Source organism: Tenrec ecaudatus, chromosome 14, assembly GCF_050624435.1.
Source record: "Tenrec ecaudatus isolate mTenEca1 chromosome 14, mTenEca1.hap1, whole genome shotgun sequence".
In the NCBI taxonomy this organism is placed as follows: domain Eukaryota; kingdom Metazoa; phylum Chordata; class Mammalia; order Afrosoricida; family Tenrecidae; genus Tenrec; species Tenrec ecaudatus.
The window spans coordinates 72030985-72058604 of record NC_134543.1 but is presented as its reverse complement, the minus strand read 5'-3'; the positions used below and the strand labels follow the sequence as shown (position 1 = coordinate 72058604).

The 27620-nt window shown below is 44.1% G+C and overlaps 1 long non-coding RNA gene across 1 annotated transcript in view; it reads left to right on the top strand.

Moving 5' to 3' along the window:
* The window catches only part of LOC142425543 (uncharacterized), a 349305-nt gene extending 337851 nt beyond the window's left edge, over positions 1-11454 (top strand). Inside the window, exon 3 of the long non-coding RNA XR_012779684.1 lies at positions 11286-11454. This is a non-coding gene — a long non-coding RNA (uncharacterized LOC142425543). The remainder of the gene's footprint in view (positions 1-11285) is intronic.
* The last annotated feature ends 16166 nt before the right edge of the window (positions 11455-27620 follow it).

The following is a 27620-nucleotide window of genomic DNA, read 5'->3' as shown; positions in this document are numbered from 1 at the left end:
TGACATTTCCTATAAATGATTAATTGAAGCTGTTCTTCCTGGCTTTACAAGTGGGACGGAAGAAGAATCCAAACGTGAATGAACATTTAGGGCCAAAATCAATCACCGAGAGTAGCTCCCATCTTTCCATCAATGCCCCTGTCCTTCCTGAGGGCATCTTTGGTGTGGTATCAGCATAGAGGTCGCTGGCTTGGGTGCTCTCCTTTGATGAGCACTGGTGTGCATGAGCCCAGAGGAGGCTGTGACCGAAGAGCAGAAGACACCTGCAGAGTCTCGGGCCCTAACTGTGTATCTCTGGGGACTCTTGAATCGATGGTTTGAGGAAAGGCCCAGGGATGCTTCAGAACCTCGAGAGCACTGCTCTGGAGAGCTCGGATTGTCGCTGGGTACCATCCAGTCAGCTCCCCTGCTCAACAGAGTGAACACACCTGGCCCTGCGCCACCTCACAGCTGTTGCTGGTCGATCCCATTAGTGCAAACACGGTGCCAGTCCATCCCATCAAGGGTCTGGTTGATCTTCTCTCTCCTAAGGGGGTTCTCAACTCCTTGAGAGGAGGTGCTGAGGTTACTTTTTCTTTTAGTCCCACAATCCCAAATTAGAGCACACAAACACTCAGTAAGTCTTTGATTGGCTGAATCTAAATTTAGTCATTTTATTGTGCAGATATCCCTCTGTCTCTGTCCTGTTGTATTGTGTTACACGCCCGAAGAGCTGCAGTCTTGGAAACCCACAAGGGCGGTTCCACCCTGTCCTATAACAGGGGGGCTACGAGCCAGTATCGACTCGAGGACAGTGAGCTTGCTTTTGGGTTTGGAAGTAACATTGTCCAATAAAAATAAATTGTTAACCACATTTTTAAAGGTCAAAGAAAAGATATGAAACAAGTGGGGGTGAATTTTAGTTATAAAATATAGCATCAATATTAAAATATTAAGAGATTAATTTAATTGCATCCTTATAATTATGTAATAATTCCAACTGAAATATAATCCCAATGCAGACTATCTATGTTTCTAGTAGTCGGTACCCTTGTGTGGGCTGTGACTACCATGTCGGACTGTGTAACTCCAGAGCAGTGCTTCTCAACCTGTGGGTCACGACCCCTCTGGGGGGGTCAAATGACCCTTTCACAGGGGTCACCGATTCATAACAGTAGCAAAATTACAGTGATGAAGTAGCAATGAAAATCATTTTATGGTGGGGGGGGGGGTCACCACCACATGCGGAACTGTATGGAAGGGTCGCTGCATTAGGAAGGTTGAGAACCCCTACTCTAGAGGCTATTCCTGCATAAACTGTGGGGGTGCCTCAAGCCCAGAAATAACATACCAAACCACGTGTGTTCCTAAAGCATTGTTCTGGTGAGGCACGGTAATACGCAAAGAGATTTTCTCTCCTGCCACCACACTCCCCCATGTCTCCAAATATCTTAAATCCAGAATTGTTCATAGCTTCGGTGGTACTTCATTTCTTGTGACCCATCTTCTCTATGTGCAAGTTTTGTTTACATTCCTTATTCTAACAAGACTAACTCACCGTCTGTTAATAAACAGTCGTGAGTTTAACTTATTCATTTAAAATGGCACCTAGAGAGTGCTCAATATTGACTGACTTCACAGAAAATCTCCTCAAACACTACCACGTCTGGTAGTCACAACAGGCAAAATAAAATAACAGTACCATGGAGCTTTTTTATCATATGGAAAATTTGCTAGGAATACAGTGCACACTACTTTAAGGTACAAAGGGGACACCAAATCTCGAAGATAATTTAAGGAGAGAACATTTATTAAGTCTTAACCAGGACAAAGACACATCATCTGGATGAGGGGACCATTAGCGTGCCGTTATAATGGCTTCCAAGGGTTTGCTAATATTCGGAGACTTAAATAGGAACACTGAGAAACAGAGGACAGTGTTGTACAAGTATGGTTTGTGACAGATCAATACACAGCAGTTATAGAATCAGGAGCCAGTCGCAATTGAGACATGTGCATGATGTTAGAAGTGCTTATGCAATTGGTCCAGGATATGACTCATGACTATGCAGGCCCAGTATGGCTGTCTCCACAAGGACACACTCAGACAAACCCCTAAAGCAGACTGCCCTCCCCTGATGCGGTCGAGGTGATGGAGGGTAATACACTTTCCAGTGCATTTTGCTGAAGGGCAAGACCATTCACATCCCTGCTTACTGGACAGAAGGAATCCAACGGAGGCTCAATCCTCACGGAGACTCTAGCAATGGATTTACCCAGTTATCAATGCCCTACAAACCTAGTGTTCAGAAAGTATGCTGTCAGACAACACTTGGGCCATGGTGGTTCCCTTCCATTTGGCCAAGATGTACTTGACCAAATGAGAAGGGACGTTCTCCAGTGGTCAGTCAGCAAGTGACCATCACACAGCAATTGCTAGCTCTTTCTCTCCTTAGGGGACCACTAGCCCCCAAGTTAATTTCTTCATACAGGCAAATCCCTCACTGTGGGTTACCAGCCCCTACAATTGAACAGGTCCAAGGGGCAACTATGTAACTGAGGGGTGACATTAAAGAGATATCAGACAATATAAGGCATGCAGCCGCTTCTCCTACTGAATGGCCATGATCTCAGCAGCCAGGTCCGCACAGAGAGAGCAGAATATATTTTCAATCATGGCATAGAGACACTTTCAGGGACATGCAAGCCCCCCTGATTACATCATAATGGGAAGGGGTTGTACGATTGGCATACATCAATTGGAGGATAACAAGCTGGGGGTGTACACGCAATCAGAAGGGGCAGCACTAAGAGTTCACATGTGACAAGATGGATGGACCCTAGATTCAAGATGGCAGCCTCACTTTGGTCCTCCTTGAGTTAGCTTGACCTTGTCTCTGGGCTCTCCCACAGGGAAACAATCCACTATCTTTATCAGAAGGGAGTGGGCCTTACTTAGGATGGGACAGACTGTAGGGTCGGGTCTGACTGCTCCAGTTGGCTGATAACCGCTAAGCAGCTGACCTCCAAGTGTACAGTCATGTAATATCTGTTGCATGCAGCAGCTAGGTTTGGCATATATTTGGGGGACAACCTGGGGAAAACCCCTCTGTATCCCACAAGTCACTTTGTAGAACGGCTGAAATGTGTTAATACAAGACCGTGCACTGTGACAAGGCAGGAGGGAAACTGTCCTTTCAAATCTGCCAGCTACGGCATTGAAACCATGGTGTCCATTGACCACAATTCTCTTTGGGTCTTGCTTTCTCTTAACTCTCAAGTACGCTCGAGGTGCAGAACCAAATTGTCTGTTTCTCTCAGCTGTGTCACACAGCCCCTGGGAGTTGGTGATGGCTTCCCATCAGAGAGTAGCCTCTTTAAAAAAAATTATGAGAAGAGCAATTATTTTATTATTTGTGTATATTTATGATTCTTGAGTATTTTATATATTATTGTTATATGCATTTAGCATATCTAAACTCAGTTATATGAATGTCATTGCTTTACTGCGACTGGAATAAAATAAAGCCATCCTGTGTAGTTTTCCAAAAACAAATGAGCCAACTATAACATGATTTTTATCCTTGGCTTTCTTTACAATAGAAGGGCTATTCAGAATTAGGGATAGATCTAAATCGTGATCTTAACTTACAAGCATTTCTCTAGTTTCTTGGCCAAAAGGAGAAAGACAAAATTCGATGAATAACAAAAACAAACAGCAATTGAGATATATTGATACTAAAGTCTGACTATGCATAACATGCATCACAATGTGTATCCAGACTTAAATGACAAATACTGAACCATGTAAAATTTGGGGATAATGCATTGACTATGCCAACATCGAGTATTTGATGTTGATTGGTCTCTCCTTACCACCAAGGTAATGGCAGAGGCTTTGAGAGCAACATCTTTCTAGTCACGTGATCTTCAGAGAAGGGAGACCGACTTCAAGTCCTCTGAAGACAGTTCATTCTCCTTTCTTGGTATCAGTTCACTTTTCTACCTTGATGGGCCCTCCAATTGCATCCTTTCTTCCTTTCCAGTCCAGTAATAAACACTAAAAAGTTGCCATTTCTGCCCTAAGTCACTTTTAAATGTCAGAACTATAGAAACTTGTAAAACGAGGTTTTAATATGTATATGGGTTTGGCCACTTTTACAAAAGCCCTGGACTCTTCCCCTTGAGGTAACTTTCCCTTTGTGTTAAAGGATTACATTTTCAACAGGACAGGATCGTACTCAAAATCAGTGAGTTGGTAGAGGAACCAGAACCTAGGTTACCAAAAATAAGTAAATCAATGAAGCTTATAATGATTTTGTTTAAAAGGGAGGTCTCTTGAATCTGTTTTATACACAGACTGTGTCTTGGCGTACGTAAACCAGATAGGTGATATTTAGCGTCAGCCTGCCGCTCCGGAATGTCAGTCTAACTCTCTGGGACATTTAGCAGCCAGTGTGGATTATTGTTTGATCAGTTCAACCACTCAGTCATAAAGACAGGTGTGTTCTACCTCGGTGTGAATCTGGCTCTGCCCTTAGTACTTTATTTTCTGTTTCCATTCTTGTCTTTTCTGGACTACATGTTCATCTCTCCTAACTAGGAAATCCCCTGGAATTATTTTCTGGCCCTTCTTAATCAAAGTTCAGAACCAGTTGTCCAGTTTTCTCTTTGGGTGCTGTCATTTGTAAATCCCCATGCCAGGCACTCTGGTGTGTTATCGAAAAGTATGTAAAAAAAGGCAAGGCAAAGAGTAAAACGTATGTTGCCTCACTGATTCCCACAGGGGTAGAAATGTTTATTTCACAGGAAAAAAATAAACACATAATGCGATATCTTTTAGCTCTGATTCTTCTGAGGGAAGGCGATGTTAACATATCTGTAAGAGGAGAGTAGTTCGTTTTCTTATTTGATGACATTGAAAGGATTTTTCATTCTACCTCATCGTTCTGATATAGAACCTTTCTTTCTTCTTGTTCTACTAATTTATACACACATTTCTGTAACAGGCCCAATGCTTTTATGCGTTTTTTCTTCAGATAAGTCAGCAAATACATAGAAAGAGACAGAGCAGTAAAGAACATCAAGTTTCTGTCAAAACACTTCATAAATATTCAGCAGAGTTCTGCAATACGTAGGAAGTTAGGAAGATGGCATTAAGATACTAGTAAATCCAGAGAAAACCTATGCTAATCAAGCTATCACATCTTATTATATTTTATTCTTTTATCATTTTATTATCCTTCAATAATATAAACGTGACATCCCCCGCCCCCACCTCACATACCTCTCAAAAAAATACAAATTCTAACCTGCCAGAGTGCGGGAGAATTTCTCTCTTACCTGGGTCAGAATGGTCCTCGGCTGTTCAAGTCTCCATGGTAGCTAGCCTGTGAGTTACATCTCCAAACTCCTTTCCCCTAACATACTTCTCCCTCAATCGTGGCCCCTTGCCCCAATATTGCTGGCATTGGGGGATGCTGACTCCTGTGAAGGAGCTGGACCAAAGTACCTCCATCTTTAGAGTAATCTCACAGCCCACAAGGAAATTAAAAAAAAACTTACAAAAACGTTATTAAAATTTGGATGATCCCTTTTATTTTTAAAGCAAGAAAAAAAATCTTTAAAATTGGCTCCGTGATCTCAGTTCATAAACATAAGCTCTTAAGTTGTTCCGATACGGAGAATACAACATCACTGCCTGTTTGCTGATTTGTACCACAGCCTTTCAATCAAAGGAGGGCAGAATTCAATGAGTTGTACTGTGAGTACATCACTGTAGTTAAAAAGTATTGCTCACGCCAGGGGGCCAAGCAAAGGCTATTGACATGCTTGCTTGATGTATGAACAGACAAATTAGTCCCCTATCCTATCTACCAGCAGGGTACAGTGACCTGACATGGAAAAGTCAACTCAAACCACTGTATAATATATTTTCTTTTTTTTCCCCAGGAAACTTCAGAGTTACCAAATCAACTGTGTCTAGTTTGCAAATTACATGCAAGCTAATAGAATGTGAAATAAAGTTGAGGGTGACTGTGATATTTTTTTATTTAATTTTTTTCAGCTTGACTAGGTAGGACAGTGCTGATTGGGCAGGCCTTGGGAAATGCTAGGAGAGTGTTGGATGGGCGGAAAGCAGGGAGAAATGAGTTTAAGCAAAAGGCTAGTGCTGGGTATAGGCCTTGCCCCACCCACCATCTGCCAGCTCCGAGGCCTTCTCAGCTGGGCTTCCGCGGTTTCTCTTTCTGGGTTACCCAGGTTGGGAATAGTCTTGCTTATTCTTTCAGGCCCCACAGGTCTGTTTCTTGAGTTGCAAGACAGAATGTGGGTCTTTCCCACCAACATTCCTTTCAAACATGAGAGGAGATTCTCGCATCCGCCTTAGGATGCAAGTTTCACAAATCAGATCACACTATTAGGTGAAAATCTATACCTTTCCATTATGTGGATCATAATTAGGGATTAAAGATAGAGAGATTTCATCTTTTTAAAAAATGGATCATTGGTTCTAGGTTTGGGCTGTTGATCTGAAAGAAAAGTAATTTTCATAGAACCATGTTGCAATTCCAAAGGAGCCCTCGCGGCGCAGCGGTTAAGTGACGGGATTCATTCACTAGCTGCTCTGCAGAAGAGTAAGGTGGCAGTCTGTCTCCATCAAGATGACAGCTTTGAAAACACTAGGGGACAAATGTACTCCGTCCTACAGGGTTGTGATGAGTTGGAATCAAGTTGGTTTCCAGGGGCTGGTTTGGGCTTTTTTGTCGTGCTGTGATTCTGATGGTAAGGATTAGAGTGTCAAAGATGGGGATCGCCTACTCAGAAACCTGGGGACAATTGTCTTCTAAGAATTCTGTCCTTTTCCTGTATGTATACACATGGTTCACAATGAATTAGACGGACTCAAAAGCAGCCCTTGTTTTTCTTTAATGTGTGGGTGTATGCACGCATCTAAACTATTGTGTGAAGCTGACTCCTAGAAAGACCTGTATTGCTTTCAGGCTTACGGACAGTACAAGTGGGCATTAGAGCAAACAAAGTGAACGCATGGCCTGTCAGTAACAGGTTGAACTCAATTAGGGTCTATGGAAGAAGGCCTGAAATTCAGTGCATATGGCAAGACCTTACTGAGAATAGACCTTTCATAATGCTACATTATTCATTATACAGAATGAATAATGCTATACCAATACTAACAATATTAGAAAGGAATTGAGCATAAATTAATTTTTTTCAAGCCTAAATATCTTTATTCCTTCATTCAACAAACAATTAATATGCACCTACTATGTATAAGACAGTAGTTCTCATTCTCAGTGGGCACCTGTTTGTAAGAGTTGATAATGGAATTGAAAGTATCTGCTGAACTCGGGCAACACTGCATTGAGCTCTATTTAGTTGTCTTACTTGAAGCGAACATGGAATAATATCTACTCGCCAAGTAAAATATTCCCAGTCTTGGTTTCTATAATCTATGCTAAAGCACAGAATATTTTGGCAGAAAATAGGAATTCTAGTGACTGGTTTACCTGGTCAGGCTTTAGAAAATGGCTCAGTCTACTGTTTTTCTCACTAAACCTTTGCCCGAGAGTTAGCCAAGTGGGCAAACAGCCCTGGTATCTTCAACAGCCTTCTCCCTGCTAAGGACCCTGGACTGTGTTCCTATTAAATAAAGGAGTGGCTAGTAGGGTTTAAGATCTCTTCCATATGTAAGCAGGCTTCACAAAGTTCATGGACAATCCCATATGTTTGATTCCACTTTCTCTCAGACGGTCGGACGTTCATCTAGCCACACATCCATTTTTCTCCAGTCCACCTGCTTCCTCATCTTCTTTTTGCCCAAGAGTCCAACAGAAAAGTATCCTTAGGCCAGAGAATTAGAAAATCGTCTATTATGAAAGTTGGCTCATAGTCTCTCGAAGAACTCCTTTAACCCTGCCATTTTCCATTCTGTATACACATGGGATCACCCAGAGCTGACCCCTCATAGGCTCAATGTTCTCATCGAAGTGAAATTAAAGCAGTGGCTCTCAACCAACCTATTGCTGTGACTCTTTCATACAGCTCCTCATGTGGTGGTGACCCCCCAGCCATACAATTATTTTCATTGCTCCTTCATTGCTGTCATTTTGCTACTTTGATGAATCGGGAGACCCCTGTGAAAGGGTCGTTTGACCCCCAAAGGGGTCATGACCCACAGGCAGAGAACTGCTGAATTAAAGGAAAGGGGAATCAACGCTCAGCCTCTCTGGCTGCATGATCTTGAATATAGTAAATCTTTGGACCAGTCTCTACCATGTACCCTTTTCAATATTCAGTTTCTTTTTCCATAAAATGGACATGATCGGGTCATCCTTGAAGATTGGTCTAGAAAGGACCTAGCATGTATGTAGGTATATGCTAATATTATTGTTGAGGCTCAGAGCACGCATCAGCCTTGCTGATTTTATCAGGGTCCCACTGTGACCAAACAAAAGCCCTCCTTTCTAAAGTTGCACATGAATACACAGTCCTGCATACCATCCCTCTTGTCCCCCAAGGACCAGCCATACCAGCAGATGTCTCATTCTCACAGGATGATTTTCTAAAGTTGAAGCAGGTCAAACTCCGGGGCCTTTCGTCGCTGCTCTCACAATCACTGCGTTGACTTGGGAGCACCATCAACTTAGAACACAGTGTGAGCGCTTTCTCTCCAGAGCCAGGCACAGCAGAATAGGAAACGGAAATCCAGGAAGCTTACATGACTTGTCCAGGCAGACCAGCTCTTTATCTCAAAGTCAGGTTAAAAACAACAAATACACTCACTGCCATCGATCGGTGCCAACTCATAGCGACCCTGTAGTTGAACTGCCCCTGAAGTTTCTGAGTCAGTTAACGCATAATAGGAGTTAAAAACCTCATCTTTCTCTCCAAACACAGGTTATGTTGGCCAATAATTTACGATTGCTTCTAACATCATGATAAGATAGTATCAAGTTCACCATGCCAGCATCTCCATTTGATATTAGGCTTTGAGTTTTCTCAGGAAAAAGATCCCCATGGCATAGAAAACCCTCACCAAGCCACAGTGTGATAGGGCACATTGTGACTCAGTCTAGGCCCAGATGTATGGGATTTGAGATGTTAATGTATGGAAAGGAATTGCATGACTTTCACTGATAATGAGCCATTGTCACGTTGCTATTAAATTACCTACTGTATGTCTTGTATTTATTACCCCTGTAAGACCCAACTACTGACGTTATCATTTTACAATAACTATTTCCTCTGAGTGAATCGGGTGCTGGAGCTGGTGGCCCTCTCTCTCTGTGACACTGGCTTGCATGAAGATGCGGCTCTCTGTGTCTCCCACGGCTTGCCACCGTATCACACACTGTAGCTTGTGCCCCAAAGGCCCGTTGCAGTATTGAAGAGGAGTAAAAAGTTAAGAACATTTACAACAGTGCTACAATTGGGACTCGATGCAAAATGAGAATGATTTCCTCCTTTCCAGTAATCCCCAAACAAAATAACCATCAAGAAATATTAAAGCACACATTCTATTAGTTTCATTTAATTTCTTAATTGCTCATAGTCAGTTTACCCATTTATGGCTGTGTGAAATGCTTAGAGGCAAGGCGCATATTAAAGGGATTATTTACATGTAATCCCTCCCTCCCAGAGGACAGGAACTGATCACTTATGAATCCTGATTTGTGCTCCGAAACAATACCAAATGGAGGAAATAGTTAGTGTAAAATGATATAGCCAGTACTTGGGTAATACAGTAGGAGAGTGTAATTGAACAGCAGATGAAAGTGGCTCATTTTCAGTCAAAGGTATGCAAGCCCTTTGCAGGAAGAGCCATTAGCTAAACTGAATTTACCCTCCCATTTTTCTGCTTCTACCTTTGCTAATTGATAGATGTTGAAGATGTGTAGCCTGTTAAGATTTTAATTAAATGGAGTCTGGGAGTAGATGAGATAATTTTCCCGGGACGGAGTTCTGGGGATAATTGCTCTGGGTATTATATGCTCTGTGACAGACAATGCACCCAGGGCCCGAAAGCTTCCCTGACAGCAACCTGCATGGCCATTCAAGTAGGCTGGGAAACGACACTGCAAAGGGACACGAGGTAGGAGGGGGCTGTAGGTAAACATTCGCCGAGAAATCTGTGAAAACGGGGAGTGCTGGCGGTTCTGTGGCACGTCTTAGCCGGCCTCCACCAGTGAGCTCCTGAAAGCCAGGGAAGCCATTAGCGGCCTAGCAAGGAGCTTTCCCTGGAGCTGGTGCTGACACATGGCTCCCTGTTGAGGGACCTGTGACCCCGGTGCATTACTGTAAGAGCATTGTTGCTGTTCTCGGAAAGAGATCCGAGTTAGGGCATCCTGAGACTACAGAGGGAAGACCTGGCCTTGCCGGCAACTTCTGCCCCCTCAGGGCCAGGCCTGAGGCTTTGACAAGAGATGCGGCTCCATTTCAGGCGACGGACGCTCTCTGAGACTTGAGATCCCTTCTCCACCTTGAGCCAGCCGAATAGAAGTGCACAAATTAAGGGGGGGGGTGTTGTTTTTAAAAGCATCCCTCAAGGAAAGTTGTACCATCTATCTTATTAGGTTAAAGGCAAAACAAGCTGATCCCAGCAGGAGAAAAAACAACAACAACAACAAACTGGCTGCTTCGGACCCCAGTGACCTTTCTTTTATTCTTTTTGGCCAGGCAAATTCTCCAAATGATTACAGAGCTAATGAGAAATATTTAATGAAAACATTATGTCTTTCCATATACTTCTAAGCAGCACTTCAGCCATTTAAATTTACATAGAAATAAGCTGATACGTATAAAAATGCATCTTGCAAATCTGTGCGTTTAAAGAAAAGACTCGTGTGCTATCTCAGGCTGCTTCTCTGCAAAGCCCAGAGCTCTCAGTAAGACAACTGCAGCATTCAGTCAATCATCCGGCTGACAGCGAGCACGCAGGCATTTGATGATGCGTGGATAGACCAGCGGCACGCGAGGCGGACTGGTCCACACGCACACGATGTTTCGGCTTTATGCAAACAACCATGGATGAGAAAAAGTGGCTCAACAAATACTAAATAAATACATGTGTGTGTGGGGGGGGGAGGGATCTCTCAAGAATCCCTAAGTATTTGAGGAAGCGCACTTACAGCCAGGACACTGTCCCTGGAGCTCGTATATTGAAATATCACATATTTATATATTTCACTGGAGGGGAGAATCGGAACCACCAGGGTGCTGGATTTTAAAACTGAAGGATGCCCTGTGACACCTCTTTTTTCCCCTTCCCCCACCCCCTCCTCTAGGTGGAGCTGACGGGAAGTAGTGTCTTTGACTATGTCCACCCTGGGGACCACGTGGAGATGGCAGAGCAGCTGGGCATGAAGCTTCCGCCCGGGCGGGGCCTCCTCTCGCAGGGCACCACTGAGGATGGAGCCAGCTCAGCATCTTCCTCCTCCCAGTCGGAGACCCCGGAGCCAGGTGGGAATTGCCAGCCCCCGTGTGTGGGTCGGCCAGCAGGACCTTTGCTAACCGATAGTGCTCCGATTGCCGGTGTGGAGAGATTATAAATAGGACCAGCGGTGTTTAACAATTCCATGCAGCACTCGGTCCCTTGCAGTAATTAAATAAGGAAGAGATTTGAAAATAAAGAGACATTTTAATAAGTATAATCCAGAGATCTAATTTCAGTCGAACAGTATGGAGAGAAGGTACCGGTGCTTTTTAGTTTCCCTTGCAAATTACTGGAGGGAAACGGTTCAGATTCGGAATGCCCTCTTGCTTTGCGTGTCACCGTGGCTAACTGTAATGCAGGTATTTATTATTCAGCCAAACCTTTGGCCGGGGCCTCTTTGAACAGTAGCTTATAGGGAATTAAAACTATTGGGGACTTGCCGCAATTTTGGCTCTTCCCCCACCCCACCCCCCTTCTTTTAAGCATCAGAGGGTACTTGAAAGATGTGAACAGATAAATTAAAGCTAAAAAAGAAAACAGAAATGGCTACATTTTCAACTGCCTTTCCACCCTCAGTATTTAATTAGATCAATTGTATAGAGGAATGAACAGAGGTGACATTCCTCATTGGGATTCCTTCCAGGACTCTTATAGACTTTGCATTCAGAATGTTCCCATTTTCATTGTGTTGTACTGATGATAATTTAAGTATTAGGGGAAAATCCATTTATAAATTAAACAAAATGACTTGATATCCATCAGTCCCCTAGTTCATCAAGCTGTTCAAACACGGGGAAGATTGGCTGGTCGGCCTGGGTCTTCCGAGAGCGCTGGTAATTAGATCTGCGAAGGATTTATTCTTTGCTGATTGGGGCTTTAAATTAATTGAAGTTCCACATTTGTGGTTTTGTCCTTTTTGTACGTTTTTAGAGGAGATATTTCATATTCTTGTGTGGTGGAGTGCTTGGCCAAGCAGCAGTGGTTTAAATGTTAATTTTTCTCATGAGAAGTTTAAGATTTTTAATGAATCGAGGCCCGATTTGAAGTGCAAAGTTTTATTTGCTTACTTGGGAAATTATTTTTGTACTCTTTCAAGATGTTTGTACCTTTCTTGATCTGCTGTTTTAAAACAGATTCCGTAACACGTATACAAAAATTGGCAGTGGTGGTGGGGTGCTATATTAAGGTCAATATTAAAATCTCTCTACATGTGTCCAGGAAAACATGACAATTTAGCCTGCTTAGAAATAATCTTGGTATGTTCGGTCACAGAGAAGTAAAAAAAAAAAAAAAAAAGATCTGATGTTCATCTTTTGGGAAGTGTTCAGCCCCTTGTTTCCTCATGGGAGTGAACTGCAGCCGCGGAGGCCCTGCCTGCCCTGTAGCTGCGTATCCCTCAGCTTTGGGAAGTGCCTTCCTCCGATGGAGCCAGAGAACACGGAATTTTGACCAGTTAGAAAGGAAAACAGCTGTGCGTGCAGGGTTGGAGCTGGGCCAGGTAGTCATGTAGTCGTGCGCCGTAGATCCCTGCCCTGGCTGACTGCATACACCCAAATCCAAACAGAACTGGAACTGATTCTGGCTCACCGTGCCCCCCTGTGCTCCGCCGGGTTTTGCATGGCTGGTTTCTCGGTCTGTGGCTAGGCCTTCTTCCAGGGAAGGTTCCCTGTGAATGCAGAGCTCCAACCCCTTTGTTAGCCGCCAAGTGCGTTCACTGTCTACACTGCCAGGGGCTCCTTTTTGTCATTTGAATGTTCCCACGGAGAGACCCCGAGGAAGAGGGCTTTCCGCGGTGTCCTTCTGCATTGGGCGACACGTGGCCTGTGACTCTCCCACGCCGAAACAGAGGCCAGAGGACAATGGCGTTTGGTCTTTGCATGAAATGGAGGCGGCTGGTCGCCATCCTTTGCTCTCCAGCCCGCTGCAAGGGTCCCGGAACAGCAAGCCCACCAGGTCTCTGCTCGAACCTGCCCCAGGTGGGAAGCTCACCGAATTGCCGGACTGCCCGTAGGAGGTTCTGATAGAAACGGAGCCCAGCTATGGACCCAAATTTGAATATGCTACCACTTTCCCCTCTGCAGCACGGGCTGTCTTCTGGGACCAGTCTGCAAATTGCCTTCCTCTTCTCTGTGACAGCCTCTCAGATGGGTGACGGGGCAAATGGCTCATTCCTGTTTCCATGATCCTTCTCTTTCCCAAATCTAGCAGCCCTACTCCCACAGCCATTCCTCACGGAGCCCCTACCCCCTCTCCTGTGGCCCTGCCTCCGTTCGCCAGTGGTCCTGCTGTGAGTACAGCGCTCCAGATACATTCTGAGTAGCATGACACGGGGACAGTCACCTTTCTCCCTGCTGCTGACTCCGGCTCAGAATCACTCCATCGTGCAGCGTAGAACTTGCCATGTGGGTTTCTGAGACCGTCGATTTTTCCTGACATAGAAAGCTTCATTTTCCTGGAGTGGAGAACTGCTGGCCCACGTCTAGCCCTTCCCCACCGGGGCTCCTCCAGAGTCCACTCACACCTCTGTTACTCCAGCCCAAGGCCGAAAAAGACCCGGTCAGCAGTCAGTCCCTCCTGTCGGTTCCTGTTGAGAGGGACTTTGCTTTGGTGAGACTTTAAGAAAAGAAGCAAAAACCCAGGGCCCATAAAGCAATTCTGCTAGGATAAAGCCACATCAATGGGGTCTAAGAGTTCATATTCGAACTCTGAAATCCCATGCCTTGTAAGCGGTACCAGCATACATTAAGCAACTCCAGGCGCCCTAGGACAACCCAACTCTCGCTTGCTAGCAGTTTATTCTGGGTTCTAGGTGCACACACAGGCCCTCCAACTTTGACCAGCCTCTTGTCCTTTAAGTCACTCGATTCTTTTAACAGTTAAAGGCAAGGCACCATCGCTACTAATGGAGCCCTGGAAATGTAGTGGGCTATGCATTGGGCTGCTAACGGAAAGGTCAGCAGTTTGAGACCACCAGCCATTCCAAGGGCGAAACATGAGGCTTGCTCATCTCGTAAAAATGTACAGTGTCGGAAACCCACGGGCAGCTCTCTTCTGCCCTAGCGGGTCACTATGAACCAGAGTCAACTAGACAGCAGTGAGTAAAGCCTGCTTCCCCACAGTGTCTTCTGTAGCCTGTCGCCACCTGGCGCATTCCCTACGGTCACATACTAAGGGCTTCTCCTCCGTGACCAGGTGAGGGCATTCTTCCACCTTAGACAAGGTTAAGCTGTGTTTGCCTTAAAAGCCTGTAGAATTGGTGACTTACAATCTTTGGCTAAAAAAAAGCAATTAGATTGCCTGCCCCAACAGCGTAGGATGCTACCTTTAACTAAGCATCTTCCCTAATGCAAATGCTCGCTCAGCGAGCATCAACTTAAAAAGTTCATGTCAGACACTACATCCCAAAGCTACTTACGTTGCTTAAAAGCTGAAAGAACTTTAACAAGATTTTCTGATTCTTAATAACACAAAGGGGCATTTTGAAGACAGCTGTTCACTGTACCATAATCTTTGAAGCCCCGGTGCAACCCAGATTCTCTGTAAATAGTGCTGTAATTTGAGTGGAAGGGAGGGGGGTGTTGTCGATATGTGGTTATTATGAAAATGAAGGAAGGGACTAGTAGCTATGGAATTTTTCAGAAGCTCCGATGTGTTCAGTGTAGCATTACTAAATGACTGAAATCTAAATAACATTTGGCACGATAATAAAAGGAAATAAGTGACTAAACCAGCCTAAGAGGCAGTGATACTGGGCCAGAATAAGAATTCTATCTCTCTGAACCGCCAGCCTGGGATTGTCTTGTCGTGGGCCAGTCTCAAAGTAATGAAAGAAGGCGATCTGTTCGCGGAGCAGCAAACTGCAGTAAATTCTGTATGTGAGCACCTGTATTCATATGTGAACAAGGTATTTCTTTTAGGGAAATCGTAAAGGCAGGCATAAGGAAAGTATACGGCTAGCCTGGTTTTTAAATGTTATGAAGTTCTAGAATGCCTATTCCAGACGATTGAGCGCCCTTCAAAAGAGATCGGGCTTCTCTCTGTGCAAGCAAGAGGGTGTCTGTCCTTGCAGGCTCCCCATGCACGCTCCTCCTCTTCCGGAGGTAGGGCTTCCGGAAGAGCCCCTTTGAAGGCTTGTTTTCATTTCATAGATCTGCTTGTATCTTTCCATTGCTCTTAATGACTCAGCAATCACAGGTTATGAGTGTTATGTTCTTCTTTAAGTAAATTTCAGGGCTGAGTGTCTTAAATGCTTAATAACAAGAAATCCTAGAAGAACTTAAAAAAATCTCCATATTTTGAAAGTAAAGAATAAGATTCCTTAGGTTAGGTCATAACATTATTGGGGGGGGGGGTTTCTCCTTCTCCTTCATAATAAAACCATCTTATCTTTTCTAATTATAAAATTAACTCATGCCTGTGCTGAAAAATTCTGGGACTATAAAATAAGCAACCAATCTCCCACGAACCAAAAACAGTCATGGTTTGCATATGCGTGTATCCTTCTAGACGTCTTTGCTGTGCAGGTTTACGTGCTTAGGAGCGTAGGCCTTTGGTTTGAGTTTGTTCTCTTTACTGTTTCACTCAAACAAGAGCATAGCCTACAGGTAACCCCTCTCACTTGACATCATGGGTGTCATGTTAAGATAAAATTTCCTTTTTTCCCACTAGCTACTAATCAGCCTCTAGCCGCAAGACCACTGTCAGAACTAGCATATGTGGGCCCCGCTTTGGAAGGAATGGAGCCAGGACAAGGGGTACTGGCAGCTCCTAGAGGGGAGAAATCAATACTTGCCCAGGATTTAGACTACTTAACAGAATGCACGAGACAGTGCTTCGGGTGAAGAATAACTACACCAGCCTGGTTGCCCCGTTGGCTGTCTGAAATAGAGGTTGGAATGGTTTGTTTAAAGCTTCAGGCAGAATCTCGCCCGTTTTGTAGGGTTACGCCGATCATTATAGTAGTATGATCTGTATGCTGTTATGCCCACTCTCCATCCTGAGTATTTTAAAGGCAAGCAAAATAGAAACAGCCACGTCCTGGCCTACACAGAAATCAGTGCATTTCTATGTGTGCCTCTGTGTTGTGGCAAATGTGGTCGGCTCCTGCTTCCCCAGGAACAGGGACTCAAGTCCCCAGCATTGGTTCAACCATTTTCACAACAAGGGAAACAAAAAGGGAGACAAATATGGAGGGAGAAGAGGACAGAATATAACATTTTATCTGAGACCAGGTCAATATTTTGTTTCACAATCGGCTTGGATAGGAGACAGACTTGTACGTTGACAGGTGAAGTATTTACCAGCCTAGTCTGAAGCAGGGTTTTTTTGGTTTTGTTTTGTTTTCTGATTGTTTGACTTTTTAATATTATTATTGGTTCAAGTTTCCTATCAATGAACTGAATTTAGAAGCCAGCCACAGGGAACCATCATACGGCTGTACATCCAAGCTCAGTCCCCAGACAATGCGACTGTATCCGTAGCACTTTCTGCTGTACAGCAAATGTCAAACAGAAGGTGTAATGGATTTAATATTAGCGCCGGCCAAGGTGTGGAGGGAGCTGTTAATAATGTCACTCCAGTTATTGATCTGAAGCCTTTAAAAATCAAAGAAAAGTGAGAGAGCCCAACTGGGGAAAGGCACACAGTGACTGGTTTTTATTGCCAATATATTTCTACATACCGAGGGGCGAATTTCTGGAATTATGTGATCCCCATTAATCGCGGTGAGGGTTTGGGAGTCATTCTGTGGTAAGATAATATCACGGGGACTGTTTAGCGTGCGAATGCCAAAAGATCAGGCCACGTTCTTTTGAAGATAAACAGGGCTTCAACATGACTCTGGTGGCTCCAGCTGGCGTCCATGTTGTTCAGTGATAGGAGGTTTATTAGCCCGAGATTGATGCTTGATGGCAATAGTGCATCCTCTGGAAGTGGAAAGGACACACTGTAGAGGCCCCTAGGATGAGCTGTGCTCTACTCCTGTTACTGGAAAGCTCGAAATGCAAATCACGGAATGACTACTCTGAGAGAGAAATGGATTTTGTTCTTGCAATTAGTGCACCTGTTCAGGAAACTGCTAATCCTTCGACCTGAAGGACGGTTTGTATGCAGTGAAATCCCTGCTTTCCGCAGTCCCCAACGAACATATGAAATGAAAATGTGCCATTGATGTTGCATGCTTATCAAACTGTAAACACATTTAATTCCTTTCAAAATGTATACAACATAAGCTAAGATCAATCCAGTGATAAGGTCCCAAGGTTGCCTCTGATGGCTTGACTATGAAAACAGGGCTCCCTCGAGCTTCAGAAACAAGCAGACCCATCTCTGGGCTCCTCTTCCTAATGGCTGTGTGTCAAATCTCATACTCCAGGAGAAATCAAAATAATTCCAATGTTTTCATAACCCAAAGAGATCAGCATCAAACTTGCCTTTTAACCAAAAATATATTTAAAAACAAAAAACCCTGGAAAAGCAAGGGGACTGTCCATAGCCACATCTGATTATATTGAAACAGTACAATGACCTCGTCGTTTGAAATGAAGTCGAAATCCCTAAAGGACGATGATGTGCGCAAGTTTGCACTGTAGCAGAGACCGCCCTGAGGAGCCGGGATCTTGCCTGTCTTGATACAGAGCAACACCCTCGGTCCCCTGCCTTTTTTTTTAATGCAAGAAGGAAGTGATTTTTAAATGGCCCCTTCCCCACAGCTAATTTAAATCAGCAAGCTCAGTAAGAACAGCCATACAAGGAGGCGAGGGATGGCCATCGCTCTCTTCTGCTAGCGAGGCTTAGGCAAAGGTATCACCTGAAGTTGTGTAGGCTCACACTGTGGGGTGCGTGTCTGTATCCAGTGAGAACCTGTACCAAACAGCCTGGTACTCCTGGAATCCTGCCTGAGAGTATCTAAAGAAAAGACAAAACTCTCTTCCTCCCACCAGGCCCTCCTGGCCCAGTATCTGAGTGCAGGCCTTCTATCCAGGGCACAATTCAGCCCACGGCATCCTTGGGGGCCTGACATGCCGACCCTGTGAAAGTCAGTGTGGATGACTCACTTATGCTGCAGAAGGGCAGCCGCCGTCCTGCTGCTCCCGGCGGGGCGGGAGGGGGTGGGGGCGGGGACGGGAATGCTAGATGTCGGTGTAGTTCAGACCATTCTCAGACTCACTTTCCTTTCCAAAATGGAGGTCACAGCCGTTGCAACTTGGGAAAAAAGTGCAGCTTTTATAGAAATTAATAGAGTGGTATTTACAGGATAGCAAGTGGTATATTCAATAATAGAAGCGTAGAACAGTGATCAAAATATACAATAGGTTCCATGGGTTTCTATGGAATATTTACGCTACCTAAACTTTCTATTGAAGGTTTAGAAAATCCATTTTTTAAACCCCTTATTTTTAGCAGGGTTATTTTATATTGCTTTCTAGGTCATAATTTTGACTTATCTTTCCCTATGGTGATAAGGGTTGCATTTGTAGAGTTCCTAAAATGAAATCCAAAGCAAGCTGTATGATGAAATAGTTGTCCATATTAAAACAAAAAGCGCGGCTCTTTTTGTCACTGAGTAATTAAAAAGTATAGATTTCATGCCTATAACTCTTGCTTCAAAAGCACAAGGCATTTGCTTTTGCTACCTATCATGGCCCAGAAATTCCATCCCTGCCAAAATTACACCTTTGTGGGGGCCTCGTGTGCGCTAAACAGCAGACCCGCGCAGGATCAGTTACCTGGCATTGACTCAGCCTCGCAGGGTGCACATATCAGAAGAGGCAGGACTGGCTGGAAACCATTTCCACCCCTGGTGAGCAATTTGCTCATGATTGCTTGGGGGAAATGCTGGAACCAGCGCTTCTGTGTGAAGTTTGCAGCTTCCATCGTCAACTCTGTGCCAAGGAGTTATCCTGTGGAAAGCTCGTTCCGCAGCAGCAGTATCGCTGGCTGGCTCCCATGTATGACTTGGTGTATGCAGAACGCGAAACCCACTAATTACAGGAGTTAATCCGCCCCCTGGCCCGCCAGGGCAGGGCAACGTGCTATACTTGCCGTACAGGTGTGGCAAACAGTGATGGCAAGGCTGAGCGGCTGGCTCTGGGCCATGCTGGTGCGTTTAGCAGCTAAGATTGGAACGGAGGGTCTGAAATCATGGAGGGCCCTCGGAACAGGATGGAGACAGAGGATTGGCTGCCCCCTAGCCTGAAGAGTTTTCCCGAAGGGGTCTCGGAAGTCCAAAGAGAACCAATTTCTTCTTGCACCTAGTTCACAGGGCTGCGTTGTGTGTGGTGACACATTTATCGCAAAATCATCAGTGTGAGAAGAAAGCATCCTACAGCAGATTGCGGTGACATTGTGCAACTCCTCAATTGTATGATGTACGCCAACAACACTTTAAAACTGGTGCCATGTTAACCAACCTGCGCTCTCTCATTCAGCGACCCTGCGTACACTCACAGTGCTGTACAAGGATCGCCAGCGAGTCTTCCCCAAACCCAGCCGCTCCCAACAGAAACTCGGGGTCCAGTAAGCGCACACTCCTCCTCTGCCCTCAGCCCCAATACACTCTCATCTACTTTCTAGCTCTCTGGTTTTTGCCAATTCTAGATATTTCATGTAAGTGGGATTATATGCTATTTGCTCTCTGTGACTAGCTTCTTTGGCTCAGCATAGCATTATGCTTTTCATAGGAATGCATTTCAAAGGAGCCCTGGTGAGGTATAGTTGGTTACTCGTTGGGCTGTTAACTACAAGGTCAGCAGTTCAAATCTCTAAGTCTCTTCTCTGAAGAAGGATGAGGCCTTCTGCTCCTGTGTCTACTCAGTCTTAGAAACCCACAGAGGGGCTCTGTGAGTCAGCATCGTCCTCATCGCAGTGGGTTTGGTTGCTCGGTTGGGGGCTGTTGAGAACCATAGCCTGTGTCAGAACTTGATTTTCCTGTAGAGTGCCACATTCCATTGTGTCTGTCTGTCACACTTTGTTTAGCTGTGTGTCTGTGGATGGATATTTGAGTTGTTTCCACCATTTGGCTACTGTAAATAATGCTGCAGTGAACACTGGTGTATCAATATCAGTTGGAATTTCTGCTTGTGATTTGGGCATGTATCCAAGAGGGAGTATATAGCTAAGATGGCTAGGGGTCATATGGTACATCTATATAAAATATTTCAAATACAGTTCTTACTTGGGACTAAAATACTCCATTACCCCTGCCACCTGCCTTCATCTCAACGTTGAAACTACCTATGTTACTATGAAAAACAGTGTCGAAAGAGATGATGGGCAACCATCTCACCCGCCGTGGGTCAAGCAGTATATGAAATATTGAAGAAACATGGACGAAGCTCCTTGCCTTGCAGGAGTTGACCACTGGGTGAGAAGGACAGGTCTCTGAGGGGGAACAGGAAGTAGGGTAGTGACAGTCAGGCCACCCTGGGATATGAGGAGAGGAGCATTGTGTAGGACAGGTCACCACAGCTGGCCTGGCCCAGGAACATGGCTTCTTTGGGATCAAGTTGCTCTGGCCTTCCCAGACATTACATAGATCATGATTTTTAATTGGCTTATTTACTTGGATGGTCTCAAATACGGCTAGCACAGTGACTCGGCATGATAAGGTCAGAGGAATTTTAGTTCCTCTGGTTGCTGAAGTGCCTACCTCTATAGATTTCAACATAGGAAGTACCCCTCCCCCCAAATAAACAGCCTTTCTTCCTTATATTGGGCAGATTTCACTAACCCAAACTCAGAAAATCCTAGTTTTAGAAAACCGTACAGATGCTCAGAGCCTTTTCTACATACAGTAAAACTTGTTACTCCAGGAACAAAAAGTGATATCAATAAATAGCTTATTGTTCTTTCTCAATATGTTCTTCTTACAAGAGCAGATGTGTTGTAACTTATTTCTCAAAATAACCCTGGCAATCACACAATGCAACACTCACCGGGTGTTGTAATTGATTTGAAACCCCTACAATGGGCAATGCGTGGAGATGAAACCTTCACAGTGGTCACCGGGGATAGGAGGAAGAGGGTTTTCTAGTTTACAAATCATGGAGTTTACATTTATGCAAGCAAATTCAGTGCCATTCGAGTCATAGTGACCCTATACAACAGGGCAGATCTGCCTCTGTGGGTTTCTGTAACTCTTTACAGGAGTAGAAAGCCCAGTCCTCCTTCCTTGTAGCAGCTGGTGTTTTTGAACTGCTGGCCTTGCAGTTAGCAGCTCAACACATAACCCCTATGCCAACAAGCCACGGTTCCTTTTTTAATTGTCCTAGTAACGGAAAATCTGGCAACACAGATTGGTGATGGTTATACCACACGATTGATGTCATTGAATTATCTACTGAACAAATGCTGTATCATCGATCAAATGTACAAAGGATTTTTAAAATCACGTGCCCTGCTCCGGGGTAGACTCTGGACCGGGATGTGGATGCAAGCCTCGTCTTCAGTTGGAAACAGAGTACTAGCTATTCACAGAAAACACTCAAGGCGAAAGGATAGCTCGCCATCAATAGAAGATTTATACAGTCATCAACCAAAGGAACAAGAGAGTATTGCCGTCCTCCTTGTGACATAGGCAATGGCATGACAAATCAGAGACTCGGCGTGGAGGGGTTAGTTTTAAAGAGGAGGGGGATGACTTGCCTGAAGTACCTTGCCAGGAAATCAACCTAAGGGAAAAGAGGAGGAGCAGATTCCAGGAGACTCATCCCAAGAGCACAGTTGGAGTGAGGATGCTGCATTTGAGAGGCAGATGAGAGCCCTGCCTTCTTCACAGGAGCAAGGCACAGGCTTATCGAGGATGGATCCAGATTCCGGAAGAGTTAGATAGTCAGGGACATGCATTAAATTAGCATGATAAATTAGACGTATGAGCCATTGAGCAGGGACACAATGAAAACATTGTATCACTTATAAATCTAAGACATTCCTTTGAAAGAAGGTTACAAGATGACAGCATAACTATTCATATTCAATAAGTGCTCAGCATGTGTCAGGTGTTTGCTAAACCCTATTATATATATTGCCTCAGTCATTCCTTATCATAGACTGTCAAGAGAGTACTGTTGTTTTTCTCATTTTATAGATGAAGGAAGATTATTTTTAGCATAGCCAAGTCAGAAGATGAGAGTCAAGGATTGAAGTCTCATCCCCCACACACACCCATACCCCAAATCCCAACCCCATCCCCTGACTGTCTGGCATGCATCAGACTTTCTGAACATCTCCTCTAAGTAGCCATCCAATCTCTCCCTGGCACCTCTGAGAATACTCTTTCCTATGTCATGTTAAATCTTGTCTGCAGAGAACATACATTCAACAGACTTACTGCTTCCAAAGTCTGTGCAACTTGGAAACAACAAAAAGATCATTTCTATAATTCAGAAGTAAGTGAGAATCAGAATAAGTGAAATGATGATTCGGATAATATTTAGGGAAAAAATCCACCTTTGGTGCAGCCTTTAACCAAGAACTAATGGTTAATACTCTAAAAATTATGCAAGTCTAAAGCTTTCCCATAGGACTGAGATTGATAATGCCATCTGTTCACTCTTACTTGCTTATCACTTGGTAATAAAAGCTAGGAAAATTACATATGCTATTTATCATGGAATATTAAGATGTAAATTCTCTCAGGGTGAAAAAATACGCCTTCTTCATAGATTAACAACATACATTGTGTGTTTTTGACAACCTGTCAGCTGGCCAGTGCTTCACCCTTGCCAGTGCATGCCCTCTCTACTAAACACACCAATCAGATCCCAGATAACACTGGGGATTGTAATCCATTGCCATTAAATTGATTGATTCCAATTCAGGATGACCCCCTTTACTACAGAGTAGAACTGAGCTCCTGGCCATCATCTTTGTGGAGAAAGATCACCGAGCCTTCAGTCCAAGTGCCTCTGGGTAGATTTGAACCACCGACTTTTCAGTAAAGATACCAGCACGGACATATTACTCTCTATTCATCCATCTCTTCATTAAATACAGAAAGGGCTGATACTGTAAAGCTGAAAAAATTACTTATTAATTCCCTAAATTTTGTTAGCCAAAATGAAGTCAAAATTGGTCAATGTACAGATAAAACACTACACAGTAGTCTAGATATTTATTCCTTTTTACATTCATTTAAGCAACTGATTAAAAAAAATTTCTGCAGATGTGGGGCCAGTCATTTTTTGCGTGTAGTGTCAGGCCTAGGTCTTGTAACATGGTCATGACCAGGAAGGTCTCTGCTCTTAGAAAACTTATATAAACCGCCTGACCAAAGGGCTCTCTCATGACAAATGCAGGTCACTCTAGACTCCATTTTATAGACTCCATTATATAACTATTTGATAAATCAAGTATTAACAGGTCCGTTAGTCTTCACAGCTGACACACCTTCTAAGCCAACATGTACCAAGTAAGTTTGCTTCCGTACCTGCCCTATGAACAGTTTTGGGGGCGGGAGGCAAGTAGATTACAATACAAAGGACAATGCTTCAGAGTGCATCCTCTTGGAAATTCACAATGCATATCACTAATGGTGGTTTTGAAAAATTATGTGATCAATAAACCTGTTTTTTAGCCTATACTTTTCCACTTTATTTCACTATGGGCATCTCTTACAAAGAAAAACATCTATGAACACCCCCCCCACCCGAAGCACTACATATGAATCTTGTTTGTGCTACCCCTTTGTCAGGTTTGCCATTCTCCTCTTCCAAGCCAAGCAGGCTCACAACCAAGCTACTCTGCTCTCTCAGTCTCACCCCTCTGGCTGCCCTTCAGCCTTCCCTAAAGGGGAGCTCCTCATGAAGCTAGCAATTAGCTGCTCTGTTTTCACCAAGACCTTCATTCCCAAGTCCCACAATCCTGTGCTTTTATCAACAAGGTCTCAGGTCGTCTTTCAGTCTTTCTCTCTCTCCTTTACTTAAAGTAGACAAACCACCCCCTGTGCCAATACGCCAGTAGATTTTTAAATATAATGTATTACTTTACTGCTGTGTATATTCTCAACGACACAGACATCAGCTCAAGAGCTTCGACACATACCATTTGGTGACACAGATTATATCCTTGGCTTCCGCACGCATTCTTCCCTCTTCTTTCCTGAGTTGTTCCTCCCCTTAGTATGAACCCACTGCCCCATGGCTCCAAGCTCTCGACCGGTTCTTGTCGGTTTGATCCCATAGAGTGCAGCTCTTAAACGGGTGTGCTACTTAACACAGGCTTTCACAGCATCTCCAAACCCTTTCCAGGGCTTCATTCAACCTCTGTGGCTCCCAGAAGCCATGGGAGTCCATGGGAATATGAAATTGTGCATTTTCTCCCTTGGGATCAGGATTCTTCTATGGACTCTTTGATCAAGATGTTCAGTCCTGGTCGCCATTAGTCAGGCATCATCCAGTTCTTCTGGTCTCCTGGCAGAGAAGGCAGTTGTTCGCTGGAGCACTAATTACATATCCCACACCTTCCATTTATTTCAAACTCTCCTTCTTCTGTACTTTCATTCAAATAGATATTCATTACTGAGCCTTGGGTGGCCACTTGGTAGCTTTTTAGACCCCAGGGAGGAAACATGTTGGCAGGTCAATGGACTGAGATTTTCCATGGAACCCGAAGCCTCCAAGAAACGAAATCCCATAAGGCTTTTGATTGTGCAGACTCGGTCGCAGCAGCTACTCTTTCTTTCTACTGGTGTGTTAGATGTTATCCATCCCGCCACATCTTCCAGTAATTGCATAACCCTACCATTAACGCAAAGCTAAAACTCACTTCCAAGTTGATTTGGGCTCTGAGCAACCCTGCAAGACAGAATAGAACTCGCCCTTGGTGTTTCCCAGCTTGCAATTCCTTACAGCAGAGGAAGACCTCACCTTTCTCCCATCTCCTGCCTGTAATCTACACCCAATAGTGCCGCACAGCATGGCACTTCGATTGTTTTATATACATCACGACACTGTTCTCCGTGGCTGTACCATGTTTCCTTCCCACCAGCAATGGGGTAAGGGGTACAATTTCTTAGTCTTGAAATTGAAATGATCTCTCATTGTGGATTTGATTTACGTATTGCTGTTGCCTGCAGACATTTTTTAAATACACCTTTGCCTGTATGAACTAGAACTGTAGGAGTGATAACGTGACTTACCCTCACACCTCAACAATGACCCCAGCCAGTTGCTTAAGAAGCACCTGGACTGGTCCTTGGATCCCCACCCCCCAAAGATCCTTTTACGATCGAATCAACGTTAATGCAGCTTTCTGGTTGGGACTATAGAACGGAGTAGGAATTCCAACCTATTGGTTTGTACATTTGGTCTAGTACTAGTTGTGGAGTGGACCCAGGAGCACATTCCAGTGCCGTGGAATCGGGAGAACTGCATTCCAAAAGAAACAGTGTTTAGCATAGTGATCAGTTCCAAGGTTGTATTCTCTCATTTGAATCTATTTCATACTATTGTGTACTGTTGATTAACAAAGTTTAAATCTGACCTCTGGTTGATTAACCTGAAAACTGAGAGTTGACTACGTAGGAAGAATTATGTTATTCCTAACCTGTGTGGTAGGTCATAAACAGATAAACTTAAACTTTATCTGTAGTAGTCACAAACATACAAGTGTATGGGGCCTTGAAACCAGGCAGCCTGTGTCCGTGTGTCCCCTTCGTAAAATGGTCGCCCTCTGGTCTAGATTGGAGAATAGGTTTTAACTTCAAATGAAAAAAGCACCGTCACTTGCACAGGCTGATGCATGTAAAATGCTTAGAACAATAGCACGGTGTCTAGTAATGGTCACTGAGAATTATTATTCATTCTGTTCAACTGAGCATTCTTATTACTGAGGTTGGGTGACATCCAGACCTGGAAGGCTTGGGCTTCACTGACACTATGATCCAGTTAGCTGAGCAAGGGCCCCAGATTTTATATGAAGCATAGTACCTAAGAAGAAGTCTGCTTCTCAAAATACACAAACGCACCTTAGGTTTATAAGGGCCAAAACCCTCTTGGAAATAGAATTTTTCTACTATTATATCTCAAGTACACAGGTTCATTTTTGGGTTTTTTGGGTTGTTGTTTTTTTTTTTTTTTCATAAAATCACATTTTTGGTATACTATTTTTTCTTAAACCAGAACCAGACCCACCACCATCAAGTCAGTTCTGATTCACAGTTACCTTCAAGGACAGAAAACTCTCCCTGTGGGCATCTGGGGCTGTGAATCTTTATGGGAGCAGAAAGCCTCTGGCTTTCTCCCGAGGACCAGCTGGTAAACTTAGAGATAGGTAATTTTATTCTCAAAGGGCTGTCCTGCCGTTCCTAGACGCTGGATCAAAAAACACCCACCAATTTCTCTGTCTAAGATTAGAGTGAGGCTTTCTGGCTGTGGTTCGGAATGGACCTAAATGCTGCTCTCCATGAGTTTGTTGCTTCTGGCTTGGCCTAGAAAAGGGATATTCTGCTTATGTCCCAAAGATTCAGCTGATGCATAGCAGACATGACATGCTTGACTGATATGTTCCCTATTTGTCTGACTATGTCATTGTGATGTGACCACAGCCACAACCTTGACTGTGCTCCACAAAATTGAAGGTCAGGCCTCCACAACCTAAGCTTCCTTTCACTATCAAATCAGCTTTCGCCCATCTTTCTTTCTGGTCTGCGCTGGAGAATGGAGCAGGGGTTCTCTGCTATTGGTTTGAACTTTAAAGGAATCCATTTATTTTGTGGGGGAGGGCTTTGGTTCACCACTAACCTCGAGAACTGAAATGAATGAGTGTAGATCAGTTGGGATGCATCAGTAAAAGCAAAAGAGATGCCCAGATGCCCCGGCTGTAGGCACTATAGATGGACTTAAATAAATTAAGAAACTCATTTCACATAGGCCACCAAACAGTCATAAGATGTTAATGACTTTTAGTCACTGCCAACCTGGACAAAATTTGAGCCAGTGACCTACAGGTGAAAGGCTCTCCATATCCCATTACCAGTCCCCTGAGCCATCCAGTCCCCCCTGACAAGGCATTTTATCATACAGAGTGCAGTGTAGTATCCTAGTCCAAATCCCTATACCTCCAGAAAAATCTTCCATTTGAAGCAAGAGAGTGCATTTTAAAGAAGGGTGGAAGACCTAGTTTCTCAAGGAAGGATTTGCAATTACAAATAAACCTTTGGAGGCATACACAGACATAAATAGAGATT